This window comes from Oncorhynchus keta, chromosome 9, assembly GCF_023373465.1.
Source record: "Oncorhynchus keta strain PuntledgeMale-10-30-2019 chromosome 9, Oket_V2, whole genome shotgun sequence".
In the NCBI taxonomy this organism is placed as follows: Eukaryota; Metazoa; Chordata; class Actinopteri; order Salmoniformes; family Salmonidae; genus Oncorhynchus; species Oncorhynchus keta.
In genome coordinates this window covers 38,152,321-38,180,161 of record NC_068429.1, presented here as the reverse complement: position 1 = coordinate 38,180,161, position 27,841 = coordinate 38,152,321, and the positions used below count along the sequence as shown (strand labels likewise).

General features: G+C 42.6%; 1 protein-coding gene across 4 annotated transcripts in view; it reads right to left on the bottom strand.

Moving 5' to 3' along the window:
- The window catches only part of rfx3 (regulatory factor X, 3 (influences HLA class II expression)), a 122,298-nt gene extending 97,695 nt beyond the window's left edge, over positions 1–24,603 (bottom strand). For 3 of the 4 annotated variants that reach the window (XR_008143260.1, XR_008143259.1, XR_008143258.1), the window contains exons 1-4: positions 24,226–24,603; positions 12,577–13,167; positions 8,298–8,505; positions 6,957–8,115 (exon numbers count right to left, since the gene is read on the bottom strand). The gene's annotated coding sequence lies outside the window, so the exon portion shown is untranslated. Of the gene's footprint in view, positions 1–6,956; positions 8,129–8,297; positions 8,506–12,576; positions 13,168–24,225 lie in introns of those variants that run through there. The other variant, XR_008143261.1, reaches the window with a different exon arrangement.
- Between the last annotated feature and the right edge of the window lie 3,238 nt (positions 24,604–27,841).

Below are 27,841 nucleotides of genomic sequence, written 5' to 3'. Positions count from 1 at the left end.
CTATTGTGCCTGTCAAACTTGTTTTTGCAAAATTATCATTATCTGGCTAATAATGGTGGCCTCAAGAAATAAAATAGGCCGGTGTGTGTGGTGGCCTCAAGAAATAAAATAGGCCGGTGTGTGTGGGGGCCTCAAGAAATAAAATAGGCCGGTGTGTGTGGGGGCTTCAAGAAATAAAATAGGCCGGTGTGTGTGGGGGCCTCAAGAAATAAAATAGGCCGGTGTGTGTGGGGGCTTCAAGAAATAAAATAGGCCGGTGTGTGTGGGGGCCTCAAGAAATAAAATAGGCCGGTGTGTGTGGGGGCCTCAAGAAATAAAATAGGCCGGTGTGTGTGGGGGCCTCAAGAAATAAAATAGGCCGGTGTGTGTGGGGGCCTCAAGAAATAAAATAGGCCGGTGTGTGTGGGGGCTTCAAGAAATAAAATAGGCCGGTGTGTGTGGGGGCCTCAAGAAATAAAATAGGCCGGGTGTGTGGGGGGCTTCAAGAAATAAAATAGGCCGGGTGTGTGGGGGCCTCAAGAAATAAAATAGGCCGGTGTGTGTGGGGGCCTCAAGAAATAAAATAGGCCGGTGTGTGTGGGGGCCTCAAGAAAATAAAATAGGCCAGTGTGTGTGGGGGCCTCAAGAAATAAAATAGGCCGGTGTGTGTGGGGGCCTCAAGAAAAAAAAAAAAATAGGCCGGTGTGTGTGGGGGCCCAGAAATATAATGTGTGTGTGGGGGCCTCAAGAAAAAAAAATAGGCCGGTGTGTGTGGGGGCCTCAAGAAATAAAATAGGCCGGTGTGTGTGGGGGCTTCAAGAAATAAAATAGGCCGGTGTGTGTGGTGGCCTCAAGAAATATAATAGGCCGGTGTGTGTGGGGGCCCCTCAAGAAATAAAATAGGCCGGTGTGTGTGGGGGCCTCAATAAATAAAATAGGCCGGTGTGTGTGGGGGCCCCACAAGAAAAAATAAAATAGGCCGGTGTGTGTGGGGGCTTCAAGAAATAAAATAGGCCGGTGTGTGTGGGGGCCTCAAGAAATAAAATAGGCCGGTGTGTGTGGGGGCCCCACAAGAAATAAAATAGGCCGGTGTGTGTGGGGGCTTCAAGAAATAAAATAGGCCGGTGTGTGTGGGGGCTTCAAGAAATAAAATAGGCCGGTGTGTGTGGGGGCTTCAAGAAATAAAATAGGCCGGTGTGTGTGGTGGCCTCAAGAAAAAAAAATAGGCCGGTGTGTGTGGGGGCCCCTCAAGAAATATAATAGGCCGGTGTGTGTGGGGGCCTCAATAAATAAAATAGGCCGGTGTGTGTGGGGGCTTCAAGAAATAAAATAGGCCGGTGTGTGTGGGGGCCTCAAGAAATAAAATAGGCCGGTGTGTGTGGGGGCCTCAAGAAATAAAATAGGCCGGTGTGTGTGGGGCCTCAATAAATAAAATAGGCCGGTGTGTGTGGGGGCCTCAAGAAATAAAATAGGCTGGTGTGTGTGGGGGCCTCAAGAAGAAAATAGGCTGGTGTGTCTGGGGGCCTCAAGAAGAAAATAGGCTGGTGTGTCTGGGGGCCTCAAGGAGAAAAATAGGCCAGTGTGTTAGAAATGCCCGAGACGACTTCTGGTCCCAGTCCGCCCCTGAGTACTACCACCTCACTGCAATGACCTCACCCTTAAGACATGTGAATCATCACAGTTTCCTACTGTAAGTCAAGACTAGTACTTTGCTCTCTCACTCCACAGTCAAAGGGCTTGGAATGTCCTTACTTCAGTTTCACAGAGTAAAGTCATGGAACCATGACCCATTTTATTATTGTCCCTCCAGGACTGGATTCCTTGCATAGCTATACCTCTCCCTCAGTCTGAGCTGACCAACTACAAATTAATCAGTTCCTTTAATATTTGACTCATCACATTCGTCTGCATCGCTATGGGACATATTCCTTTGATTCACTCCTTTGATTCCTTTGATTTGCGTAATAACATAATGCTAACTTCCCGACTGTATTTCTCCTCGGAACTCTATCTGAATCAACATTGCCACTCTCTTCTTGCAAGACAATATCGGAATAAAATTCAAATCTCTAACGTGCTGTATAGGCAAAGTGTTACCTACTCAACAGCCACTACACTCGATGTTGTTCTGTCTGGAAGCTGGCAAACAGCAGGCGCGAACATACTGTACACTCTGCTGAGCAAAACCCCCAGCAGAGTACGGCCATTATGCCAAAACTCATTATGCCTAACTTTGACCCTCAATTCCAGTAAGGCCATTATGACTCCTTCTGATGGCAACCATATGTTCATATTGTCAAAAGGAATGGGAGTCAGACTTTATAAGCCTTAAGTAATTCAAGAGGGAGGCAGATATGCCTGATAATTCTATCAGTGCTCACCAGCCTATTAGGGATAGCAAACATATTCTGCATGACTGTATCATAGCGAATGTGTGAATTCGGGGCACAATCAACAGCATTTTAGTGCTTACAGATGAGGTCTCCCATGCAACGAGGACGATATATCTCCCTGTGGGCCTTTACCACTGCACTCTATGTCTTGCTTGTCTGGGGACACGAGTAATGACCTAACAGAAGTATCCCTGAAAGTGGAGAAAGCCACCACCATTCCATAGTCTTTCTAGTCTTTCGCAAGTCTTCTTCACACACAGCAGGATATTCTGTCCAAATGCTCTCTAAAACGGTGGCATACCAGGGAAGTACACCACGACCGGACACTCCAAACCACAGTGAAGAGAAAAGGATCAGCATCGGACCATTCAGACGGGCTAGCATAAGAAAAATACAGGCCAGGGAGAATGAGCAGGATAAATAGCCATTCAGCCTGGGGATGGGAAGAGAACTGAGAACCAGCATCACACACAAATATACTGCCAGGAGCCCAGCGGTGCCCAGGAGTGGCCTGTCATGCACACTCACACACTCACACACGCACACACACACTCTCTTGCTAATAAAGCTTAGAGTCCCCTTTTAGCTGCTGTGAGGGACAGAGGGTCTGAATAGACAGCAACATGGCTCCTCAGTGGAGCTGAATGCCACAGCCAGCCTCCTGACAGGTCCTGGCAGTCGGGCATGCCCTGGGGAACAATGACCCGCCCACAGCGTGCCAGCAGAGTCAGTCTAGTGCCCTCTATAGTGCCTCAGCCTCTTTCCTCTCTCTCACATTTCCTCCCTCTCACATCTCCACTCTCTCACGTCTCCTCCCTCTCACGTCTCCTCCCTCTCACGTCTCCACTCTCTCTCTCACGTCTCCTCTCTCTCTCACGTCTCCTCTCTCTCTCTCACGTCTCCTCTCTCTCTCTCACGTCTCCTCTCTCTCTCTCACATCTCCTCTCTCTCTCTCTCTCTCTCACGTCTCCTCTCTCTCTCTCACATCTCTCTCTCTCTCTCACATCTCCTCTCTCTCACATCTCCACTCTCTCTTCTACTCTCTCTCACATCTCCACTCTCTCTTCTACATCTCCTCTCTCTCACATCTCCTCTCTCTCACATCTCCACTCTCTCACATCTCCTCTCTCTCTCACATCTCCTCTCTCTCACATCTCCACTCTCTCTTCTACTCTCTTCTCCATCCCTTCCATGTGCCCCCTGTTCTTTCTCACATCTTTACAGAATGCTTTCCTTACTCTTATCTACAGCTCAACTCCCTTTCTTATCTTCTTCAAACGCTCAAATCTCACCCCCTCTCACATATCCTCTCCTCATGCCCAGTCAATGTCTCCTCTCCCTCTTATCTTCTCATCTATCGTCATCTTCTTTAAGTGCAAAAAGTTAGTTCATGAGATTTTGAGGTCTTTAAAACAAGCGCTGAAAACGGTTACAGAAGCTGGAGAATAAGCTGCTGCGTTAAAATACTTTGAAGTCTGAACCGGTTTCTGGCGGCAAAATCAAGTTATTTCCCTCCTAACGGTTGTAGAGATGGCGCTAAAAATCTTGGCAAACCATAAATCCCATCAGGCCTGCATTCTGTGCCGTTGCGGGCAGGACTAGAATTTCAAGCTGTCCATTGTAAGGGAAACTAAGTGGATTAAAACCAAACTACTGGGGTTGTGTTACACCTTAACGGCTACAGTCTTCGAACATCAATAAGAGATATGCTAAAATGCACACTGTGATTCCTCAAGTGAACCTACAACTCAAGTACTCTAGCGCAGAATAGAACACCCAGCATCAAGACCATTTATAATTCAGAAGATATACATGCTTTGGGGCCCAAACAAAACCGATAACTCCAGGATGTGTCAAGATATCGTCTATGTCATTCACGTAGCTGAACATCACAATGCAGCAATGTGGATTGAGTAACCAACGGGAATTATCTGAGCTGACTGATAGCTTCCTGGTTCATCTTAATTTCACAGCCATGCAGCTACCATGACACTTGCCTGTATTCCCATGGAGTGCTTTATTAAACTGACTAAGCTAGAGGAACCCTGGCCTCCACACTTGCTTGGGTACCCCATACGTCTCTCTATTTAATGAACTACGATCCAGATCCAACAACACAGGGAGCTTCCATTAGAAAATAATATAGTTACTGTAGAAGGAGATATGGTTCAGCTTTCCAAGAAACTGTATGAATCTATTGCACAACATCTAAAGCTGTTCTGATAAGCTGGAAAATGTAACCATTATTAACTATGGCGGTAATTGTTCATCCTTTGAACAGTAAATCATCAAATGGATGTAGAGTAAAAAACATGATTAGCAAACGTGTTTACAAAGGCGTGGCTCTTGGAGCTTTCCAAAGCTCCAAACCCGTTTTGAAAACGGTTGAAAGTGTTGAAATCCCAGTGATAAGGCATATACTAAATACACAGATGAATCAACTATGTGTTAAGAAAGTGCTCAATCACCTTCACGCACTGAGAGCTGACAGGTACAAGTCATGGCTTGCCTGGTGTATGTGGGGCAGTGTGCTGCGTAATCAGATCTACTTCATTGTAATGCTACCTGCTGGGCGGGCGGCTCGCGCCTCTGTTTGCCATTCACCAGCCCCATCCTTCCTGTCAATCATTCCTCACAATAAGACCGAGTGTAATTCTCGGACAATTGACTGGCATGGCATCTAAGACGTTTTTAGTGAAGTAGAACTGGTTCTCTCATTCTGTGAGAGTCTCTGCTGCCTGTCTAGCTCCTCGGCTCTGACTTTGATTGCTCAGACTGTTTTGTTCAGTAAGTATGGGTTTTCTGACAGTTTCTGTCAATTAGACTGACCTCGTTCTATTTCTTTTCAGTCTGACTTGATCAGCGTACGCTGAAATCAAGCCTGGGATGATGGGATGTCACACAATGGGTATGTCCAAATAGGCACTCTATTAAATAGGGAATACGGTGCCATTTCCAATGTTCTGTTTTTGGGCATGACCCTGGATATTTTCCCCTGTAACACATGATTACATGGTACACAGAACCCTCTGACTGCAGCTGCAGCCTCCATAGCAACGTGACTGGTTGGTACTAATAAGTGAGTGTTTTGGAGCGAAAGGTCGACCACAGGTATGCACCCAGTTAATAATTGTCTAACCAAGAAGCAGCGAAACGAATCAAGGAATGAGAATTGTTGGCCTCTTACTCATCTGAACCTCAAGTATGTTCCCAGTGGGGTTGAGGGCGGGTGGTATCTCTACAATTGTCTCGACCAGGGATGTCAAAGTCAGTTTGCCTGCGGGCCACATTCGGAGTCCAGAAAATGTGTTTGATTTCCTTGCAGTCAAAATTGTTCTAAAATGTTTTATTCTTCCTAACTATTCAGCTTTCTTTTCGGTGACTCATAGCAACCTGGAAAGAGTAGAGAGACTGTTTCAATGTAGGTCCAATATAATTTCTGCAGTTTCGTTTTAGTAATCGGTTAAAAGACAAAAAACTCTACACTTCCAGCTTGATGAGCCTAGAAAAGAGCCCGAGCTCACTACTGCAACTAATGTGCATAGGTTATGTGCTGCTATGGCTCCTGAAGGACTCCTATAACTGCAATTACAGCACAGGAAGGCTATACAGAGCAGAACAACTCATCTGTCAACTAAACTTTGGCTTTGAACATGGTATGTTGTCATGCCGTGAAATCAAAAGAACCAAACATAGCCTTCTCTAACAGCACATCTGAGAGAACCACCAATAGCACTAGGACTGGGAGCACCTGTCGCAGGGGAATCCAGCCAATCCTCCTCATCAGTACCAGGTCCAAGGATACATGGCCTTCAGATGAGCTCCATTCAAGTCTCTCTCTCCTTGGCCACAGAACCAGACCCAATCAGAACCGGGCCAGGGAACATCACCTTCCCAGAACCCCAGCCAAGTCTTTCCCTGCCTGGCAGGCTCTTGGCTGCTGACAGGCCCTGTGACTGCCTGGTAGAGTAGCTCAGAGAGAGAGAGAGAGAGAGGGGACTGTGGCAGAGCAGGGATCAGGAGGCTGGCTGACTGGTGCCCTGCCAGAACTTAAGCGCTGCGCTGCCTTTGTGCTGATTTAATAACTACATAATTAAGTTAACTGCCATGTCAACTATCACAGAGCTGGACTAATTAGCCCATGGCCACAGTTAAGAGGAGAGAGAGACCATATTTCTGACCCAAACCTTCAGCCTTCGGACGTACATCAGAGTACACAAAGACCTTAAAGAGGTACAACGTGCATACTTCAAGATGTCGATTTCCCTCTAAACCGTCTCAGCAAGGCTATTAAGAGGCTGAAAGGCCCTCTACAGCTCCGGCCTAGAGGATTGGCTGGTTGACTCACAGTAGACAGGGGAGACAGCCTGGAAGGGAACTGGTGCACTCACTTCCACCTTTAGCATAATTATGGGAAAAAGATGTTAACCATTGTGCATAAGGGGGGTGGAATACCTGAGGTAACATTTTGTTCAGGTAAAGCCAACGGATCCTCAAGTAGTTGACTAAACAGATTCACACTTCACATTCACGCATTTCATAGACAGTTTTGAGGCATTCACCAGAGATTGATTTGCTATGTACCGTGCACTTGTTGGGCTTCTCTCCTGAGTGGACTCTCATGTGGATGAGGAGTTTGTAGCGGGCGTTGAAGGGCTTGAACCTGCGTGGACACCCTGCCCAGAAGCAGGTGAAGTCCTCGCCTTTCCGCTGGTCCACATGGAGCTTCTCTATGTGCCTTACCAGCTCCTCCTTTTGGTCATACACAGCACTGCAGTCAACCCAGCGGCAGCAGTGGCCCCCACTGTATTCCTCTGTCTCCCCCTCCTCTTCCTCCAGCATGGGGAACAGGGACAGGGGATGGGGAAGGAGGCTGGCCCCATGCACAGGGGGAGCTGGCGGAGCCTGTGGGACAGGGCCCTGGATGTGGCTGGGAGGTCTGTGGAGGTGGAGGTGCTGGTGAGAGTGGTAGGGAGGCGGAGGGCCCTGTGGTGGACTAGCTGATCTGATGATGGTGGCCAACTCTAGCTGAAAGTGTAGAGATGGCACCAGGTCATTAGCACTCCTGGCTGCCTCCTGGAGTGTCCCTCCCTCCTCTGGGAGACACTGCTGCTCCACCACCATGTTAGCCATCTGGCTCTCCAGCGCCCCTCCCTGCTCCAGCATCTGCATGCGGCCACACTCCGTCCCAGGGTGGGGGTCACTCAGTGGGATCAGGGCCAGCGTGGAGCCTGGGAGGCTGAAGAGGCCTGGAGACTGAGGATAAGGGATACAGCTCCCTCTCACCCCTAGGAAGTGGCCATAGACCTCAGGCTGGAGGGGTGAAAGGGTGTGGTGGGAAGCTGGAGAGCTCCGGGAGCCATTGATGTAAGCCACCAGCGAGGTGGGTGAGGTGCGGATGATGGAGTTGAAGTCGATGCCATAGCCATCTGACAGAGGGGACATGGAGAGGGCCCTCTTCTTGGAACGGGCTGAGTACTGCCGGGGGCTGTTGGCATCCCCGCCAAACAGGTAGGAAGGCAGGGACGCAGAGTTGGAGATGCTGGTGCTCCCTGACATGGCAGTGCCAGGGGGCATGCTGAGCAGCTCACCCCCCTCGCTGCCAAGGGTTGAGCCCTGCTGTGGGCAGAGTGGAGGAAGGACCCGGTAGCCATAGGGCCACTCCTGTCTGCCACTCAGAACTGACTGGGTCTCTGCTAGGCTCAGGGTGGTGGAGGCCAGGGACTCTCTGGAGAGCAAGGACCTGAGGCACAACACTGTAGTATGTGAGTAAGGATAGCAGTACCAGGAAAGTCTGGTAGAGTTAAGTATCACAGCTGTTTAATAACATACATGGATTTAGTTTAAAGTAGCTCAGAAATCAGTGCAATGAAAAGAGTTTGCAGGTATACTCCCCCACCTAGAGTGGTGCAGAGGTTGACTCACCTGGCATCTGTGTAGGGTACCATCAGGCCTTGTGGGGGTTGGGAGTCTTGGGGGGCATGTGGTACCAGAGGACCTGAGGTGTAGGCCTGGGCACTCACAGGAGACACTGGGCCCAGGCTCTGGACCACCATCGGACTACTGGTGACCCAGAGGTTAGCACCAGCTGGCTGGCCCAACACCTGCATACTTGGTTCTGAGACAGAGTAACCTGGTAGAGACAAGTTCACCATTAGAGTTTTGACGATTCACCACCAACGTCAGGGTCATACAGTAGGAAATACAATCACTTGACATGGTTTGCTTGAATTAGACCATATACTTTGCAAATAAAAGAAATACAGACATTTCTCCTTGCATAATAATATCTAAATAGTGAGGAACCACATACTGTATCAATGATTAAGGGTCTAAAATGTCGAGTGGCATTTCTTAGGTCTCATAAATTAATCAACACGGTTTCAAATTCATGTTCAACTGGGAATATTATAAAAATCATAATAAAGAAGAGGCCTTTACATCTGAGCATCCAGCCTTCCTGTGCTGTTGCTTGTCCTAAGACCACATTCAAACAAAATCGTTCGACACAGCTTGAAACAAGATTGAAAAAGAAAACACTATGAAAAATAATACTAATTTGAATTAATTGTGGAATCAAGTCATTCAAAGTAAATTCCAGGCCAAGATAATAGAGAGACACTTGTGGAGAACTCTCACTGTGTATTAATTGTCGTGAGAGCTCCAACTACTGTGTCGTCTTCTACAATGGTCACACTTCAGTGGTTGTGGCATTGCCATTTGCATCCAACCATTGTCATCATGCCTGACACACATTTCTTAGTTTGTACTGGCAGTATCTGACTTTGACAGAGACGCAATGAATCCATGGTCCAGCGTCTGTTCATCTCCGCCACAGTTCACTCCACCATATTAACATACCAAAAACTGTGTTTGTACACCAGGGACCCATGAGGCAGATATCATCAACAGAAATCAAACAGAAACCTACATTTGTTTTTTGTCTTGCTCAATAGAAGCTTATGAATCCTGTAATTCACCCTAAGAAACCTGAACTGCCCAGAGACACTTTCTGCTCTGTTAATTACGAATGAGATTGTTTTTTTCTTCCTCTTTTTCCTCCAACGCTCATTTAGGGATATGTTTTCCGCTTGGTTAGTTATCAATAAACAAGCCAGGGAGAAAGGAGTCCTGGGGAAGAACGGAGGTTAGGGTGGGAGGACGACATTGAAGTGAAGTATGAAGACTTCTATGTAAATCAGTGCTACTTTGAAGAGTGGCGAGAAGAGAGGGGCTGATTGAAATGCTGTTTACAACATATCACTGGGACATGTGCACACTGTGATCTTTCAATTGAAAGGGAGGAAGAGGTCCTCCATATCGGTTCTTTGGAGGGCCTAGGTATCAGGCTTTAAATCAGTCGCTTATGGTAGGGAACATTTAGCTAGCTATTAAACAGCTGATTACTTTCATAGGGTGCTTTCAAAATGTTTGGAGGGACAAGTGCATCTAGAGAGGATAACTAACCTAAGGTCACGAGGGTCACAATATTTCATAATGAGGGGGACAAAGTCAAGATTGATCAAAACAATTACAGTTATGGGTAATTCCATACTAAAGGAACTGCGCTGAGATACATTGTATGCCAAACAAAAATCATTGATTTCAAAGTTTAACGAACTGTATAACTCTCTGCACAAGGACTACTTTTAACAATTTCCTGGAAGACCTGTGCAGATGCTTATAGCTACTTCCTGTAAATAGTCATGTTATTTTTTACTCATTATTGTTATTCGTTATGCACTGTATTTAGTTCCCGTGTCACTACTTCTATTTTTATTTCTATTTTTATCTTTAAATCTCTTTTGGTTATTGAACCCCAGTAACTGAATTGCAGTAATGGAATTTCATCATTGGTCCCTGATCTGTACTACACAGAAATGCATAATTATGGATATGCATTTCATTCTCTTCATGGTGTTGTATCCTAAAATGGTTCACAAAGGTATAAATATGTAACATCCTCCGATTTAGGTATTATTCTACACACTGGCTATTATTTTAATGAGCTCCACCACCAAATAAGACCACATTTGGTTGGTCCAGATTGGACCAAATATTAACCAATCACAGATGTCTATGTTTCACAAGTTTGGTCATCAAAGTACAACACAGTAGAGGTCAGTAGAAAACAGTACAGTATAGTCAAATAGAGTATTCTTCAGTACATTATAGTGTACTCCACTCTAGTGTGCTCTACTGTATACTGTACTGAACTCTACTTTTATTTACTGTACTGTACTGTACTGAACCATACTCTACGTTTCTTTACTATAGTGTACTCTTCTGTGCTCTACTGTAATGTACTGTACTATACTCTACATTTCTTTACTGTAGTGTATTCTTCTGTGCTCTACTGTAATGTACTATACTCTACATTTCTTTACTGTAGTGTACTATACTCTACTGTAATGCACTGTACTGTACTATACTCTACATTTCCTTACTGTAGTGTAGTACTGTGCTGTCCAAACTTGTGAATCATGGACGTCTATGTTTGGGCCAAATTAAGGTCAGTACAGACGTCTGTGGAGGTTGAAATCAAGGCCAGGACCAAATGCAAACTACTTTTCAATGTCCATGGACGTCCAGTGTCGGTCAGTGTTCAGTGGGTGAGGATCCTGGTTATAGTAAATGGAAAGGGAGTGTCAGTAAGAGCCGGGAGAGGGGACATTCAGAGAGAGGGAGTGAGAGAGGGCGGGGTTGTCTAGACTTTTCACACACTTGCTTTGACCACCAGACGACAGAAAGAGAAAGAAAACAGTTGTCAGCTGAACATAACAGAATGCCAGTGGATGGGAGGACAGTAGCAGGTGACCCAACTGTGGTTTGTGACTGCTTGGAGTTCCCATTGTAGCTAATTCATTTGAAGAAATTCTGTAACCAATTTGTTTTAATCACTTAGTCTACAAAATGAACTAAATGAATATCAGTAAAAACACTAGAACTAACTGGCAGGTCTACCTTTACTTGTCACTTCTGTGAACTGTCTTTATCCTCCCCCCTAATGAGGGAGAGAAATGTGAAAATATCATGAAGATTTTGGCAATGGAAACTTACAGAAGGCAGAATTTTTTCCCCCATAACTAAATGTTGATATTAGTTGGCAGGGGTCTTCAACATTATTGTGTTTTGATGTAAACTCGGCAAAAAAATAAACTTCCTCTCACTGTCTACTGCGTTTATTTTCAGCAAACTTAACATGTTTAAATATTTGTATGAACATAACAAGATTCAACAACTGTACAAGTTCCACAGACAAGTTCCACAGTTCCATGTGACTAACAGAAATGGAATAATGTGTCCCTGAACAAAGTAAACTATATTTAGTCTCCAATAATTAGTTAAATAAAGTCCACCTGTGTGCAAAATCAAAAGTAACAGTAAGTATCTGGTGTGGCCACCAGCTGCATTAAGTACTGCAGTGCATCTCCTCCTCGTGGACTGCACCAGATTTGCCAGTTCTTGCTGTGAGATGTTACCCCACTCTTCCACCAAGGCACCTGCTAGTTCCCGGACATTTCTGGGGGGAATGGCCCTAGCCCTCAACCTCCGATCCAACAGGTCCCAGCTCAATGGGATGAGACATACTGCTCGTTCTGTGCGTGAGTCAGTAGAAAGGCCTCTTTAGTGCCCTAAGTTTTCATAACTATGACCTTAATTGCCTACCATCTGTAAGCTGTTAGTGTCTTAACCACCGTTCCACAGGTGCATGTTCATTAATTGTTCACGGTTCATTGAACAAGCATGGGAAATAGTGTTTAAACCCTTTACAATGAAGATCTGTGAAGTTATTTGGATTTTTACGAATTATCTTTAAAAGACGGGGTCTTGAAAAAGGGATGTTTCTTTTTTTGCAGTTTATTTCTAATAGATTTTAAGGCTTTTTCTGGTAGATGTTTTCTAAGACCTCTTTTCTACCTGTTTGACAAGAAATCAAAGCCTTTGCTTATTCCTAATTTCTAGAATGGAAATGGTTGAAAAATGTACATGTCTTAATAAAACATAAATAGAGCCTTAGCTTTCATTTGACACCCAATTTGATATCCTCCTATGAACTTCACATGTTGGTGCTCATGGAACCTTTCACATGGAAATGACCTTATCCTACATAAAATGTCAAGACATCACTCACATCTACACTCGTGTAAATGCATTAGTCTGCATGTAATACTGTATATCGACAAAGCTTACAATAACGTACCTTTGACACCACTGTCAGAGCAGTCAGACGCCATGCCCTGATTGGTGGCTGCAATGCTGATGGGTGGGAGTTGAAGGGCGGACACTTGTTGCCTTGACATCTGTGAGACACTTGACACATTTGGCTGTTTCCCATTGGTCAACATCTGCCTGCGGAGGCTCAAGGTAGGGAGCAGGACAGAACTCCCAGAATTCCCAGAGTTTGTCCCGGAGCTGAGGGGTACCTGGGAGTGGTGGACACCCCCTCCTCTACCCCAGCTGCTACCCACTGGAGAGGGGCTCAGGGTGGTACAGAATCCTGGGGACAGGGTGGTGCGCATAGGCATCCTGATGGAGGGGGCCTGCTGTCCTGTGATCATGCCCATCGATGGGGGTACACCAGAGGGAGAGACCAAGAGGTGACAGCCCTTACCGTTCATGTCTGACCCAGTTTCTTTTTCACAAACAGCCTTGGAGGGTTTAGGAGACAAGAACAACTTTTCCCACAATGCTCCTCTTCCCAAAAGTCATGCTTGAGTCAGCAGAAGATCCGTGGCTAAATCAGCATCTCATCTTCAGGCTCTCAGTGGTCTATCCATACGGACAAAGACATCTGAAATATATCAGTGAGACAGGCACACATTTATAGTTATGAGTAATAAATTAACCACATACTCATGGTTCCCAACTCTAGTCCATCGAGAACCCCCAACAGTACACATTTTTATTGTATCCCAAGACAAAAAACACCTGATTCAATTAATTGTGGGCAGGATTAGTTGACAAGTTGAATTAGGTGTCCTTGTCTGGGACGTTTGACAGCAAACAGAACAACAACAGAAACCGTAAATGTGAGCAACTATGGGGCAAAACAGACGGGCATGGCTTATATTGTTAACAACAGGTAAACTATATTTAGTCTCCAATAATTAGTTAAATAAAGTCCATCTGTGTGCAATCTAAGTGTCACATGATCTGTCACATGATCTCAGTATATATACACACCTGTTCTGAAAGGCCCCAGAGTCTGCAATACCACTAAGCAAGGGGCACCACCAAGCAAGTGGTACCATGAAGACGAAGGAGCTCTCCAAACAGGTCAGGGACAAAGTTGTGGAGAAGTACAGATCAGGGTTGGGTTCTAAAAAAATATCAGGAACTTTGAACATCCCACAGAGCACCATTAAATCCATTATTAAAAAATGGAAAGAATATGGCACCACAACAAACCTGTCAAGAGAGGGCCGCCCACCAAAACCCACAGACTAGGCAAGGAGGGCATTAATCAGAGCGGAAACAAAGAGACTGGAGCTGCAAAGCTCCACAGCGGAGATTGGAGTAAAATCCACAAACATATGGAAGAAGGTACTCTGGTCAGAGGAGACTAAAATTAAGCTTTTTGGCCATCAAGGAAAACGCTATGTCTGGTGCAAACCCAACACCTCTCATCACCCCGAGAACATGGTGAAGCATGGTGGTGCCAGCATCATGCTGTGGGGATGTTTTCATCAGCAGGGATTGTGAAACTGGTCAGAATTGAAGGATTGATGGATGGTGTTAAATACAGAGAAATTCTTGAGGGAAACAGTCTTCCAGAGATTTGAGACTGGGATGGAGGTTCACCTTCCAGCAGCACAATGACCCTAAGCATACTGCTAAAGCAACACTTGAGTGGTTTAAGGGGAAACATTTAAATGTCTTGAAATGGCCTAGTCAAAGCCCAGACCTCAATCCAATTGATAATCTGTGGTATTACTTAAAGATGGCTATACACCAGCAGAACCCATCCAACTTGAAGGAGCTGGAGCAGTTTTGCCTTAAAGAATATACAAAAATCCCAGTGTCTAGATGTACCAAGCTTATAGAGACATACCCCAAGATACTTGCAGCTGTAATTGCTGCAAAAAAAGTGGCTCTAACAAAGTATTGACTTTAGTTATGAATAGTGAAGCATGCTCAAGTTTGCTTTTTTTGTCATATTTCTTGTTTGTTTCACAAGAAAAAAATATTTTGCATCTTCAAAGTGGTGGGCATGTTGTGTAAATCAAAAGATACAACCCCCCCCCCCAAAATATCTACTTGAATTCCAGGTTGTAAGGCAACAAAATAGGAAAAATGCCAAGAAGGGTAAATAATTTTGCAAGCCACTGTAGAGAGGAGGTCAGAGAACTGGCAGTATGGTGCCAGGACAACAACCTCTCCCTCAATGTGAGCAAGGAAAAGGAGCTGATCGTAGACTACAGGAAAAGGCCATTTACATCAACGGGGCTGTAGTGAAGTGGTCGAGAGTTTCAAGTTCCTTGGTGTCCACATCACCAACAAACTATCATGGTCCAAACACACCAAGACAGTTGTGTGTTATTTTCCCCCTCAGGAGACTGAAAGACTTGGCAATGGTCCCCAGATCCTCAAAGAGTTCTACAGCTGCACCACCGAGAGCAACCAGAACTGTTGCATCACCGCCTGGTATGGCAACTGCCATAACATCACTGGGCCAAGCTTCCTGCCATCCAGTACCTATATATCACGATAACAACACCCACCTGTAGCACACGTTCCAGCAGGTATATCTCACTGATCATCCTCAAAGCCAACACCCCATTTGGCCGCCTTTCCTTCAAGTTCTCTGCTGCCAGTGACTGGAACCAATTGCAAGAGACTTTTATTTCCCTCACCAATTTTAAACATCAACTATCTGAGCAGCTAACCGATCGCTGCAGCTGTACATAGTCCATCTGTAAATAGCCCACCCAATCTATCTACCTCATCCCCATACTGTTTTTATTTGATTTACTTTTCTGCTCTTTTGCACATCAGTATCTCTACTTGCACATCATCATCTGCTAATTTATCACTCCAGTGTTAATCTGCTAAATTGTAACTATTCGCTCCTATGGCCTATTTATTTTCTACTGTCTCATTGATTTGTTTATTGTGTTATTGGCTTGTTTATTGTTTACTCCATGTGTAACTCATGTTGTTGTCTGTGTCACACTGCTTTGCTTGATCTTGGCCAGATCGCAATTGTAAATGAGAACTTGTTCTCAACTGGCCTACCTGGTAAAATAAAGGTGAAACAAATAAATAAATTAATAATAATAATAATAGGCGGTGTCAGAGGAAAGCCCATAATATTATCAGAGACTCCAGTCACCCAAGTCATAGACTGTTTTCTCTGCTACCACACGGCAAGCGGTACCGGAGCGCTAAGTCTAGGACCAAAAGACTCCTTAAAACAGCTTCTACCCACAAGCCATAAGACTGCTGAACAATTAATTAAATGGCCACCGGACTATTACATTGACTCCACCCCCTCTCCATTTGTTTATACATGTTGCTACTTGCTGTTTATTATCTATGCATAGTCACTTCACCCCTACCTACATGTACAAATTACCTCAACTACCTGTACCCCCGCACACTGACTCGGTATTAGTACCCCCTGTATATAGCCTCGTTATTGTTATGTTAATGTTTTACTTTTATTTATTTATTTTATTTTTTGTGAAAAAAATGTACTTTAGTTTATTTGTTAAATATTTTCTTAACTCTTCTTGAACTGCACTGTTGGTTAAGGGGTTGTAAGTAAGCATTTCACGGTAAGGTACACTCGATTGGCCCGACTAACCGGTGCCTGTATATAGCCTCGCTACTGTATATAGCCTCGCTACTGTATATAGCCTCGCTACTGTTATTTTCCACTGTGTTTTTAATGCTGTTTTTTATTTCTTTACTTATCTATTGTTCACCTAATACCTATTTTTTTACTTAAAAATTGCACTGTTGGTTAGGGCCTGTAATTAAGCATTTCAGGTCTACACCTGTTGTCTTCGGTGCACGTGACAAATAAACTTTTTTTGATTTGATTTGACAAATAAAGTTTGATTTGGTTAGCTAGCTAGCGAATTTCCTCCAGCCTTCTATCAAATGTCACATCCTGTTCTCAGATACCGCGGATATTGGAAAAATTACTCATATTTCATATTTCCATTATGGATAACATGCTATGTGTAGCTACAGCTTTCAACAACAGCGTCGCCCTGAATTCTGCTGGTGCTGGTATCATGCAGCTCTTATTGGTTGATGCCGAGTGGGAAGAATATTTTGAAAGTGTTTTAGTCTGCTGTGATTAATCATCACCCATATGCAGGTAAGAGTCCCCTGTGAAACAGCTTGCTAGCTTCATGTGCATACTTCATTAGCTAGCTCAACACAGTGTCATAAAGTTGTTTTTGTTGCTAGCTACCCACTGGGCACAAACTGGTTGAATCAATGTAATTTGTCAACATATTGCGATGTGGAATCTACGTGGAAAACAGTGGAGGCTGCTGAGGGGAGAACGGCTCATGATAATGGCTGGAATGAAGTGAATGGAATGGCATTAAACTATGTGTTTAATGTATTTGATTCCATTCCACCTATTCCGCTCCAGCCGTTACTATGAGCCCGTCCTCCCCAATTAAGGTGCAGCCAACTTCCTGTGGTGGAACATACATTGGATTTGAAAAAAGTTATGAACCTTTGTTAAAACTGTCATTTTGAGGGTAACATTTCAACAACCAAAATATGTTGAATTTGTACAACTGAAACATCGTCAGATCTTCAACATAATAGCCACTATAACAAAAAAAGATAGAGTTGATCTATCTACAGCTTTTTCTTCAGTCTCCCATCCAGGATTTTAACCAAGCCCAGCCTTGTTTAGCTTTGACATATTTGTCATTGACTATTACCAATGTGCTATCGTGATAATGATTGTTGAGAAAATATCAAGTTAATAGATTCACTGTTGCTATCGAAGTCATTCCAACGGGTAGGCCCAACAAATCAAATCAAATATAACCATCATTTATAAATCATATATCATCAAGGATGACATTTAGGCCTGTATAACATTTGGGAAGTCATCAACAGCTAATGTTGCAATTCAACCCAGGGTTCAACTAAAAATAGAAAATACATATAGGCCTACGTTTCAGTTTTGGTTGAATTCAAATGGAATCTACAAGTTAATAATACATATGTTGGATTCACGTCTCCATCTAAACCAAAAAATACAATTGAAAGAATAAGATTACATCAAATCAAATTGTATTTAAAGTGTATTTAAAGTTAGATTTTATTTAGTCCTGTTGTTGATCAATGTATTTACCAAATATTACCTAATTATCCACGTTGAAATGAGGTGGTGTGCCCAGTGGCTATTGCTGTGTAACTAAACAGCTGCATACAGGCTACTGCTGAACGATTAAACAAAGAGTATTTTTTTCCTGAATTTTCTTTACTAATTGACTGAAGTAGGTTCAATTATCTGAATAATATTTAAAAATTGTTTTTTTCTGTGAGCTCACTTTGCACATTGCGCTACAGTTAATCTAGAGATAAATCAGATTATGCCTTAACTGTAAGATGTAGTAGGGAGTTGTAGTTTCCAACAGGCCAATGTTCTACATAATTATCACGTTTTCTGTGCTAAACTAACTACAATGACCATAATCCATTGCACGGCTACTCGTACAGTCTGTGTTTCTTTTACACTTGCTACACAAGACACAGAAGAATGTGCGATCAAGAGAGGATACATAAAGTATGCCTTATTTACTTTGAAGATCTACTAAAGTAGTGATTTTGTCAGACAGCATAGGCAGCAGCTCTATAGAGATGAGATGATGATTTGGAATTAAATAATAAAGTCATCAAATAAAACAAATGTATTATACACAACAACTGAAATATTTTATTAAAGTGAAGTAATGTGGGGCCTCCCAGGTGGCGCAGTGGTTAAGGGCGGTGTACTGCAGCGCCAGCTGTGCCACCAGAGACTCTGGGTTCGCGACCGGGAGGTCCGTGGGGCGACGCACAATTGGCCCAGCGTCGTCCGGGTTAGGTAGGGTTTGGCCGGTAGGGATGTCCTTGTCTCATCACGCACCGGCGACTTCTGTGGCAGGCCGGGTGCAGTGCACACTAAGGTGCACAGTGTTTCCTCCGACATATTGGTGCGTCTTGCTTCTGGGTTGGATGCGCGCTGTGTTAAGAAGCAGTGCGGCTTGGGTTGTGGGTTGTGTATCGGAGGACGCATGACTTTCAACCTTCGTCTCTCCCGAGCCCGTACGGGAGTTGTAGTGATGAGATAAGATAGTAGCTACTAAACAATTGGATACCACGAAATTGGGGAGAAAAAAGGGCAAAAAAATAATAATAATAAAGTTAAGTAATGTGAATGGTTAATAAGTGATAAGCATTAATGAACATTCACTACCATCATGGGACTTCTATTACTTGTTTTAATCCGTGTTTATTGTTTTATTCAAGCAACATAATGCATGGTGCATGTATTTATTTTTTAAATGATCAAAACTGAAATCAAAAATCTTTATTATTTTTTCAATAATCGTGCCGAAAACGAACCGACCTCAAAAAGCACTAATAATAAACAAATAATAATAATAATAACTCATAATGAACACAGCACTAATACAGGTAGCATGCTAGCTAGCTAGCTAACTTTAGCTGGCTAGAACTCTAGCTAGTTAATGTTAGATTGTCTGATGTTTATTGTTGATGTGCTGAGCCATGCATGACATAATGATACTCTTTGTCATGTTTGTCAGTTGGTCATGTTAAACCACCGAAAATAGCCACTGTGGTGCATATGCTAACCCATGTTAGCCAGGTGATAGGTACATACAGCCTAAGGTTTTCTAGCTAGCTAGCCACAATTAAATAATGGCTAAAAAGCTATCTAGCTTGGATAATAGATTTAGATTTATGTCGTTTTTTGCATTTTCAACTAACTGGCTAGCTAGATGAATATCATTTACATTTAGCTAATTATGAAGTTAAATGTTTGCTAAATAAGTTGTGTCAGCAATGCCATTGTTTGACTGGAAGCAGGTTGATTATAGGGCTTGTTTTTTAGCTGGTGAATTAGTACAGCTGTAGCAGTCAACAGCCAATAACAAGTTATTAGAGTATGAATGTATTTATGTTTTAACCTATTTCCTGGAATTTGTCTTTCAGCATAAGAAGAACCTGCTCTCCTCTGCAAGTACAAGGAGATGAACAAGGGTGAACAAGCAGCACTTTCGGTATTTTGTATTTGTATTTTATGAGCTTATTGCTTGACCTTGGGGTCAGTGAATGTTAGTGCTGGGTTTGTTATTTTTAATACAAGGTTTTAAAGTCTTGTCTATGTAACGGATGTGAAACAGCTAGCTTAGTTAGCGGTGTGCGCTAAATAGCGTTTCAATCGGTTACGTCACTTGCTCTGAGACCTTGAAGTACTAGTTCCCCTTGCTCTGCAAGAGCCGTGGCTTTTGTGGAGCGATGGGTAACGATGCTTCGAGGGTGACTGTTGTTGATGTGTGCAGAAGGTCCCTGGTTCACGCCCGGGTATGGGCGAGGGGACGGTTTAAAATTATACTGTTACATTGATGCTGTTGACCCGGATTACTGGTTGCTGCGGAAAAAGGAGGAAGGTCAAAAGGGGGGGGAGTGTAACGGATGTGAAACGGCTAGCTTAGTTAGCGGTATGCGCTAAATAGCATTTCAATCGGTTACGTCACTTGCTCTGAGACCTGGAAGTACTAGTTCCCCTTGCTCTGCAAGAGCCGCGGCTTTTGTGGAGCGATGGGTAACGATGCTTCGAGGGTGACTGTTGTTGATGTGTGCAGAAGGTCCCTGGTTCGCGCCCGGGTATGGGCGAGGGGACGGTTTAAAATTATACTGTTACATCTATTTTAGTCTGCTTTCCTCATTTTCGGCTTCAAATGTCTGGAGCCTGGTGTTGTTGTAGCCAAGGAGCTTTCATTCAGATGGAACCAGATTTCAGCTGCTTTGCAACGTTGACATCCTTCCTCCCAGAGATGTGCAAGCATCCCCTGGACTGGACACATCCCGGCAAACATATATTTTTGAGAATGAAAAGGCCATGAATATTACATGTCCTGCTCCAAATGGCAGGTCAGAAATAGATTCCTTTGTTCATATCATAACATGACCTGAACCAAAGTCACCCAAAGGCAGTGGCGTGTATTCATGGATGCCAAGGGAAGCCGGGCTTCCCCAAAAAATTGACCAAGAAAATGTTTAAATACATAAAATGATTTATCTTTTGTCTCTCTGTGTTTCCTCATTTTCTTTAAATTCGCAACCAGCTGAATGTATCGCACAGGAGAAAGCATTCAAGCGAGTGAAACAGCACCTCTCTGTCTCTCTAAGTGTAGGCCATCTATCTGATGCTGTCTGGTCCAAGCGAGTATGACATTGTTGCCACCCGTAGCATTGAAGGCAAAGTAAGCCAGCAAGCATTTGGCCTCCCTTGATAAGAACAATATATAAAATTTTTGCCAATCAGCGTTGATCTAAAATGTAAATGGTCCTGGCGCACCAAAAAAAAGCATCAAAGGAAGCCAACTTAGATTTTGCCATCACACCTCTATCAAATCCCATTGAGAGCATACATCATTGACAGAGAAACTTGTTGCTTCTCATTGTGTTGTTGTCCTCCATGGCTAGCTAGCTAGCTAATATTGTCCCTTTCCTAAATTAGCCATGGATTGAGATGGGATTTGGACTTGTGGTTTTACTTAATTCTCAGTACTGACCAATGATTATAACGGTGATTCTGATCCAACCATTAATTCATACATTGTTGTGTCCCTGGCCTGAGAGGATGGAATATCAAAATGTAGCTAACGTTAGATGTAGAAGGCTCATGTTAACTAGCTAACGTTGCCCATGAATTGAAGATAGGCGAGCGAGCAAGCATTTTAGCTAGGTAGCCTAGGACAACAAAAAATAAGTGTGTAGTGTATGACAGAGTGATAGACATGAAAGAGAGAAGGATGGCATTGGTGTTTCTCTACAAGTAGGGTTAGTCAATATGTCAAATCAAAGAAAATGTTATTGGTCACATACACATGGTTAGTAGATGTTATTGCGAGTGTAGCAAAATGCTTGAGCTTCTAGTTCCGACAGTGCAGCAATATCTAACATGTAATCTAACAATTCCACAAGAACTACCTAATAGACACAAATCTACTTGTATGAACGTGCACACACACACACACACACACACACACACACACACACACACACACACACACACACACACACACACACACACACACACACACACACACACACACACACACACACACACACACACACACACACACACACACACAAAAAGCAGAACCATGGACAGCTACAACATATTTAGCTTACTCTGTATCTTTTAGTTGTCACTGTATTAGACTAAGCAGTGGTGATTTGATGGTTTTGAAATGTTGAAGCTGAAATGGTGCTGGAATAGTGCAGACAGCTCCTGTTTTCTTTGATTTATGGTAACTTTCTGTGGTTCTAAATCAATAGTTGTTTAGTGGTCCAAAAATGGCGGAAACATTAACTTTCTTGACCATACTGTAGGTCATATACCTGTCTGTTACTGTACATGCAATATGCTTTGTGGACTTCACTGGACAGAGGTTGCTATCTGGTTTTGTGATAAAACAAAGGTGTGGTTGAATTTATTCTGCCACTGTGTCTTCTTATTGTATCAACCTTTAGGCGTATATATCACATTTGCAAGGTATATGAATTAACAGGTTATAGAGAAAACAACGCAATTATCACAACACAAAAGTTTGGGGTCACTTAGAAATGTCCTTGTTTTTCAAAGAAAAACACATTTTTTGTCCATTAAAAAAACATAAAATTGATCAGAAATACAATGTAGACATTGTTAATGTTGTAAATGACTATTGTAGCTGGAAATGGCAGATTTTTAATGGAGTATCTACATAGGTGTACAGAGACCCATTATCAGCAACCATCACTCCTGTGTTCCAATGGCACGTTGTTTTAGTTAATCCAAGTTTATAATTTTAAAGGCTAATTGATCATTAGAAAACCCTTTTGCAATTATGTTAGCACAGCTTAAAACTTTTGTTCTGATGAAAGAAGCAATACAACTGGCATTCTTTAGACTAGTTGAGTATCTGGAGCATCAGCATTTGTGGGTTCGATTAATGGCTCAAAATGGCCAGAAACACAGAACTTTCTTCTGAAACTTGTCAGTCCATTCTTGTTCTGAGAAATTAAGGCTATTCCATGCCATAAATTGCCAAGAAACTGAAGATCTCGTACAATGCTGTGTACTACTCCCTTCACAGAAGAGTTGCAAAGAAAACGCCATATCTCAGACTGGCCAATAAAAATAAAATATTATGATGGTCAAAAGAACACAGACACTGGACAGAGGAACACTGCCTAGAAGGCCAGCATCCCTAAGCCTCTTCACTGTTGTGGGTACTATTTAATGAGGCTGCCAGTTTAGGATTTGTGAGACGTCGGTTTCTCAAACTAGACACTCTAATGTACTTGTCCTCTTGCTCAGTTGTGCACCGGGGCCGCCCACTCCTCTTTCTATTCTGGTTAGAGCCAGTTTGAGCTGTTCTGTGAAGGGAGTAGTACACAGCGGTGTACGAGATCTTCAGTTTCTTAGCAATTTCTCGCATGGAATAGCCTTCATTTCTCAGAACAAGAATAGACTGACAAGTTTCAAAAGAAAGTTATTTGTTTCTGGCCATTTTTTTCTTTCAAAAACAAGGACATTTCTAAGTGACCCCAAACTTTTGCACGGTTGTGTGGGTTCTAATATGGATTTTTTTTTTTTTTTTTTGGGGGGGGTTCTTGGCTTCCCCAGTGATTTTACCCACGCACCACTACTGCTCAAAAGGATCTTATGATATGTGTTTGGGTGTTTTAAGTTGTTCCTTCTTGTAAACTAGCACCTGAAGTTAATCAGATATTGTAATATTTAAATATTTTCTTTGTTTTTTTAAGCAATGTACCTCACTGATTTAGCATATGGCCACAGTCACATGGGTTCCCATGTGCATTCTTAAAGAGATGGGTGGGTCTAAGGCTTAAGAGTGTTTGAACTATGTTAAATGGGCGTGAAAAAAGAGAAGCACTGTAGCTGTTCAATATGAAAGGTTATCTTTATCATACAACAAATAGGCAATTTAATACCGTTAATGTTTTGCCTAATGAGGGAATTAGTGAGATAATGTACAGAATATCTATTTTGGCAATTTGGTGAAAATATTTATTTTATAAATAGATGTTTCCCAAGGATTATTGTAAAGCAAGTGTGTAAATGGCTGCAAAATCTTTGAAAGCCTTTTTCTCCTAAATGGAATTATACATGAATCAACATTTAAAGCAACATTACTTGCCCATGTTTGATCCAACTACAGTGTACCATTTTGAAGCGCTGAGTCTGTAACGTTACTTGAATACAATGTGAAAACAAAATGCAAATCCCTTACATTTGATTTAAGCCCCCCACAAATGCACTTTCTGTCTTAAAAACATGACAGGCATATTCTAAATCAAATCGTACATGCTTTATCTTTAAAAACAACTTTCTACAAGACAGATTGCAGTTTCTATTTACTGTTGGCTACATTGTTACTAAAGACGAATTGCAATGGCAAGTAATTTGGTAGATTTAGCACAGAGTGAGAACACTTATTTCAAATGTTTGTAGTAGGCCTATCATTGTCAACCCTAACGTTAACAGTAAATTAAAGTAAATAAAAAGTTAATGACAATGTCAAACTTCTATTGAATTGTAAATACTGTCAATTACATGTTTACTCACCTGAAAAGTCTTTAGCACTGAAACTATCATCTGTCAAGTAGTAGATTGACAGGTGAAAACTCGAAACAGCAAGGCAATAATGACTTCAAATAATGTATCTAAGTATGATCATTTCTCGGTAGATTGCCAGGTCAAAATTCGAAACGGCAAGGTGATGATGACGTCGTTAAGTATCTAAATAAGGCAGATTTTCGACATCACCACACAGTTAAGGTGAAATTACTGTTCGCAGTTTCGATACATTATTCATATCTATGTTTGAGAAGTTGAGAAGTTGTGATGAAGTTGGTCCCACGCGCTCTTTGCACCCAGTCACTGAGCCTCTTGTTGGTAGGCTACGTATTCGTTTTGGTCATCATCTCCAGCAGGGAGGTGTATCGGTTATCCTTTTGCCCTTGTGTGTGAGCGATGTGATATCATATTCAAGCAGCCTGGTCTCATATAATAGACGTAACACAGTAAACGAAAATCCGGGACACTCAAATTAGTATGATATGTTATGTTTTGTATAGTTACACAAGACAGAACAGGTTACTTAAGGCAAAGCTTGCATGTTCGAATCTCAGCAAGCACATTAGCATTTTAGCTAATTAGCAAATGTGCAACTGCTTACTACTTTTTACCTACTTTGCAACTACTTAGCATGTTAACTAACCCTCCCCCTAACCTTAAAACCCTTTAACCTAACTACTAACACTAACGTCAACCCTAACTTTAACCCTAACCTTAACACATAGCTAACGTTAGCATTAGCCACCTAGCTAATGTTAGCAACAACAAATTGGAATGCATAACATATAATTTCATACTAAATGGAGGAAACAGCTCTACATTTACTATGTTATGTCTACCCCTGAGTCCAGGTTGCAGCAAGAGGTAATTATTTAACTCTGCTCTATGCAAATTGAAAATCCAATGGTTTTCAGGTGTTTTACAACTGGTAAAATTATTAACATTTTGCTGAATATTAGGCTATTAAGGTTAGTTTTGACGAGTGTGTGTTAGATTTAGAGAGAGACAAGCAGAGAGAGAGAGAGACACAGAGAGCGATAGACAGAGAGAGAGAGACAGAGAGAGAGAGACACGCAGAGAGAGAGAGAGAGAGACACAGAGAGAGAGACAGAGAGAGAGAGACAGAGAGAGAGACACACACAGACAGAGAGAGAGAGAGAGAGAGAGACAGACAGACAGACAGACAGACAGACAGACAGACACAGATAATTATATTATATACCAGTAGGCCTATTTCTGACCATATTTTCACTTGATAGGTATGGCTAGGAAATAGCAGTAGATTGGCAAATTGTTCATGTTAAGGCGAACATGACTTACTTTCGATATAAACTTGTCAGTGTCCCCAGATTTTGAACACTGTTTATTTAGCTACATGGAACTTAATGTTCCCAGTCTACCTGTGTGCTGCTCCATCTCCCCCTTCCCCTCTAACCCCAGTTCAGGCTCCATTGTTACGCACTTTTCTCCTGGCGTCTAAAGTGTTTGCTCTGTGGATCCTGCTCCAAGTTGGCATGGCAACCACCGTGTTTACTCTAGGGTGACTTGAAGGTAGTAGTGCTTGGGAACCTGTAAAGGAGGAATTCTCTGTGCCGGGTCAACACATCCAATAATAGTATCAAGAGAAATATAAAATAGGAGGGAATGTACAGCACATTAAATACCAAATAAATGCATTTTATATGTAGACTGTGTGACAGGGGGACTGGTCAAAAACACTATATTGGGGACATTGAGTATTGACGTATCGGTATGTGGATACCATATCATTAGGAATTAGAATAGCCTACTAATTTAATACTCATTTTATAGGATCTCTAGGGTGGGTACATTCTCTTTTAGCCAAATCAGTGTGATATCAAGGACGTTCTGAGATTCTTCGGTGGGCAGTGATGTATTATGCCTTTTAGGGTCAGTGGGTCTCTGATTACACCTGTTTCATTGTCAAGACGAATCCCAGCTAAAGTAATGACAGTATTACTAGGATAAATACATCTTAGATTCTAACTCATATGGCTTTTGACTTGTAATGTTCCATTGTACATTTTAGACTGTGTATTAGAGTGGAAGTGGAGCAGATTGGTAATTGTGTCAGCTTTCAGCAGGAAGTCAGTATGATGATGACCTCTATTGGAGAGTCGAAGGAAGGCTTGTCCTTAATCCTCAATACACAGGATCCCGCCCATCCCTTTCCCTCTGCTCACTTGCTGTCATTATTAATTAATTCCCCATTCATCATTTAATATTTGATATTTATTGCGTAGTACTGCGTGTAATTTTCATCAGCTCACAGCACGTACATTGTGTCATTTTTGTACTCCTTGTATGTCAAAAGTTATCCCTCTTACCAGCAGGGGGTACTGTTAGTACACCAATGACATGATTTTGGAGTCTAGTACAGTACATTAGTTAAGTGTCCCTTTAGGATAGACTTACAGTACCTTTTACCACATATGCAGCCTGTAGAGGTCAACTAGATGTGATTGGATGTTGTTTACAAGATTATCATGAGGGTTGTATACTTGCAGGGTGTGTTCCTTCAAGGAGCAACATCCCCCTGGTCTCTGTGTGATTTGGCCTCTCCTTTCCCTTCGCCTGGCTAAGCTCGTCACGGTGGGTTTTCAAATGTCAGAGCGTGGCGGAATATAACAGCAGTAGGACTGGGGGCAGAGCAACAACACAGTCACACAAACAGCCATCTGACTCCATCTTCACTACAAACACGGATAGAGCGTGAACACCACGATTGGGTTTATGTCCATTGTAGATGGTATTTACTGTTAATGTAAACCTTAGGGTAAAGTCAGCATACAAGAGTGTTCCTTTTTCCCCTAAATATGTTTCTTTCCAACCATTTATTTGTGTATGTGAGAGAGAGAGAGAGAGCGAGAGAGAGAGAGAGAGAGAGAGAGAGAGAGAGAGAGAGAGAGAGAGAGAGAGAGAGAGAGAGAGAGAGAGAGAGAGAGAGAGAGAGAGAGAGAGAGAGAGAGAGAGAGAGAGAGAGAGAGAGAGAGAGACCGGGGGAAAGGGGTGGCACCCATCTGGGGAGGGAGTTCCATTTGTATTGGATTAATGCACTTATGGGCTCTCTAATACTCAAATAATCAATGTCCATACTTGATGACAACAGTAGCACTTCCAAAAGCACCAAAACACCTTGTTCATTCATTCTGGTGTCAATGTGAAAGGCCATTGGTGATTTTTCTTGAAGTTATATTACTATAATCACTTAGTGTAATGCACATTCCGCTGGAGTGCTGGCTAATTAAGCCAAGTTTGATTTGCTAATGACAATACAAGTCAAATACAAGGTTACTGCAGGCTGACTCAACCCTTTTAGTGCAGGAGAGTGAGAGACAGAGGGAGTGTTTGTAGTGATTTAAAGTGATCCATTTCTTTGAATCATCCCTCAAAATCCCAGGGCTTTTATTCAATTACATAAATTACACAGTTACATTATCCTTTTTTACTGGAATGCAAAACAAAACACAAAAAAAGGAAGAGCTTTTCCAGATGTTTTGTGCATGTCGGACAACCTGTAACATACAACAATCTCATACAATATATTCATGATTGGCTTTCTGCTGTAAACAGTGTTGTGGGG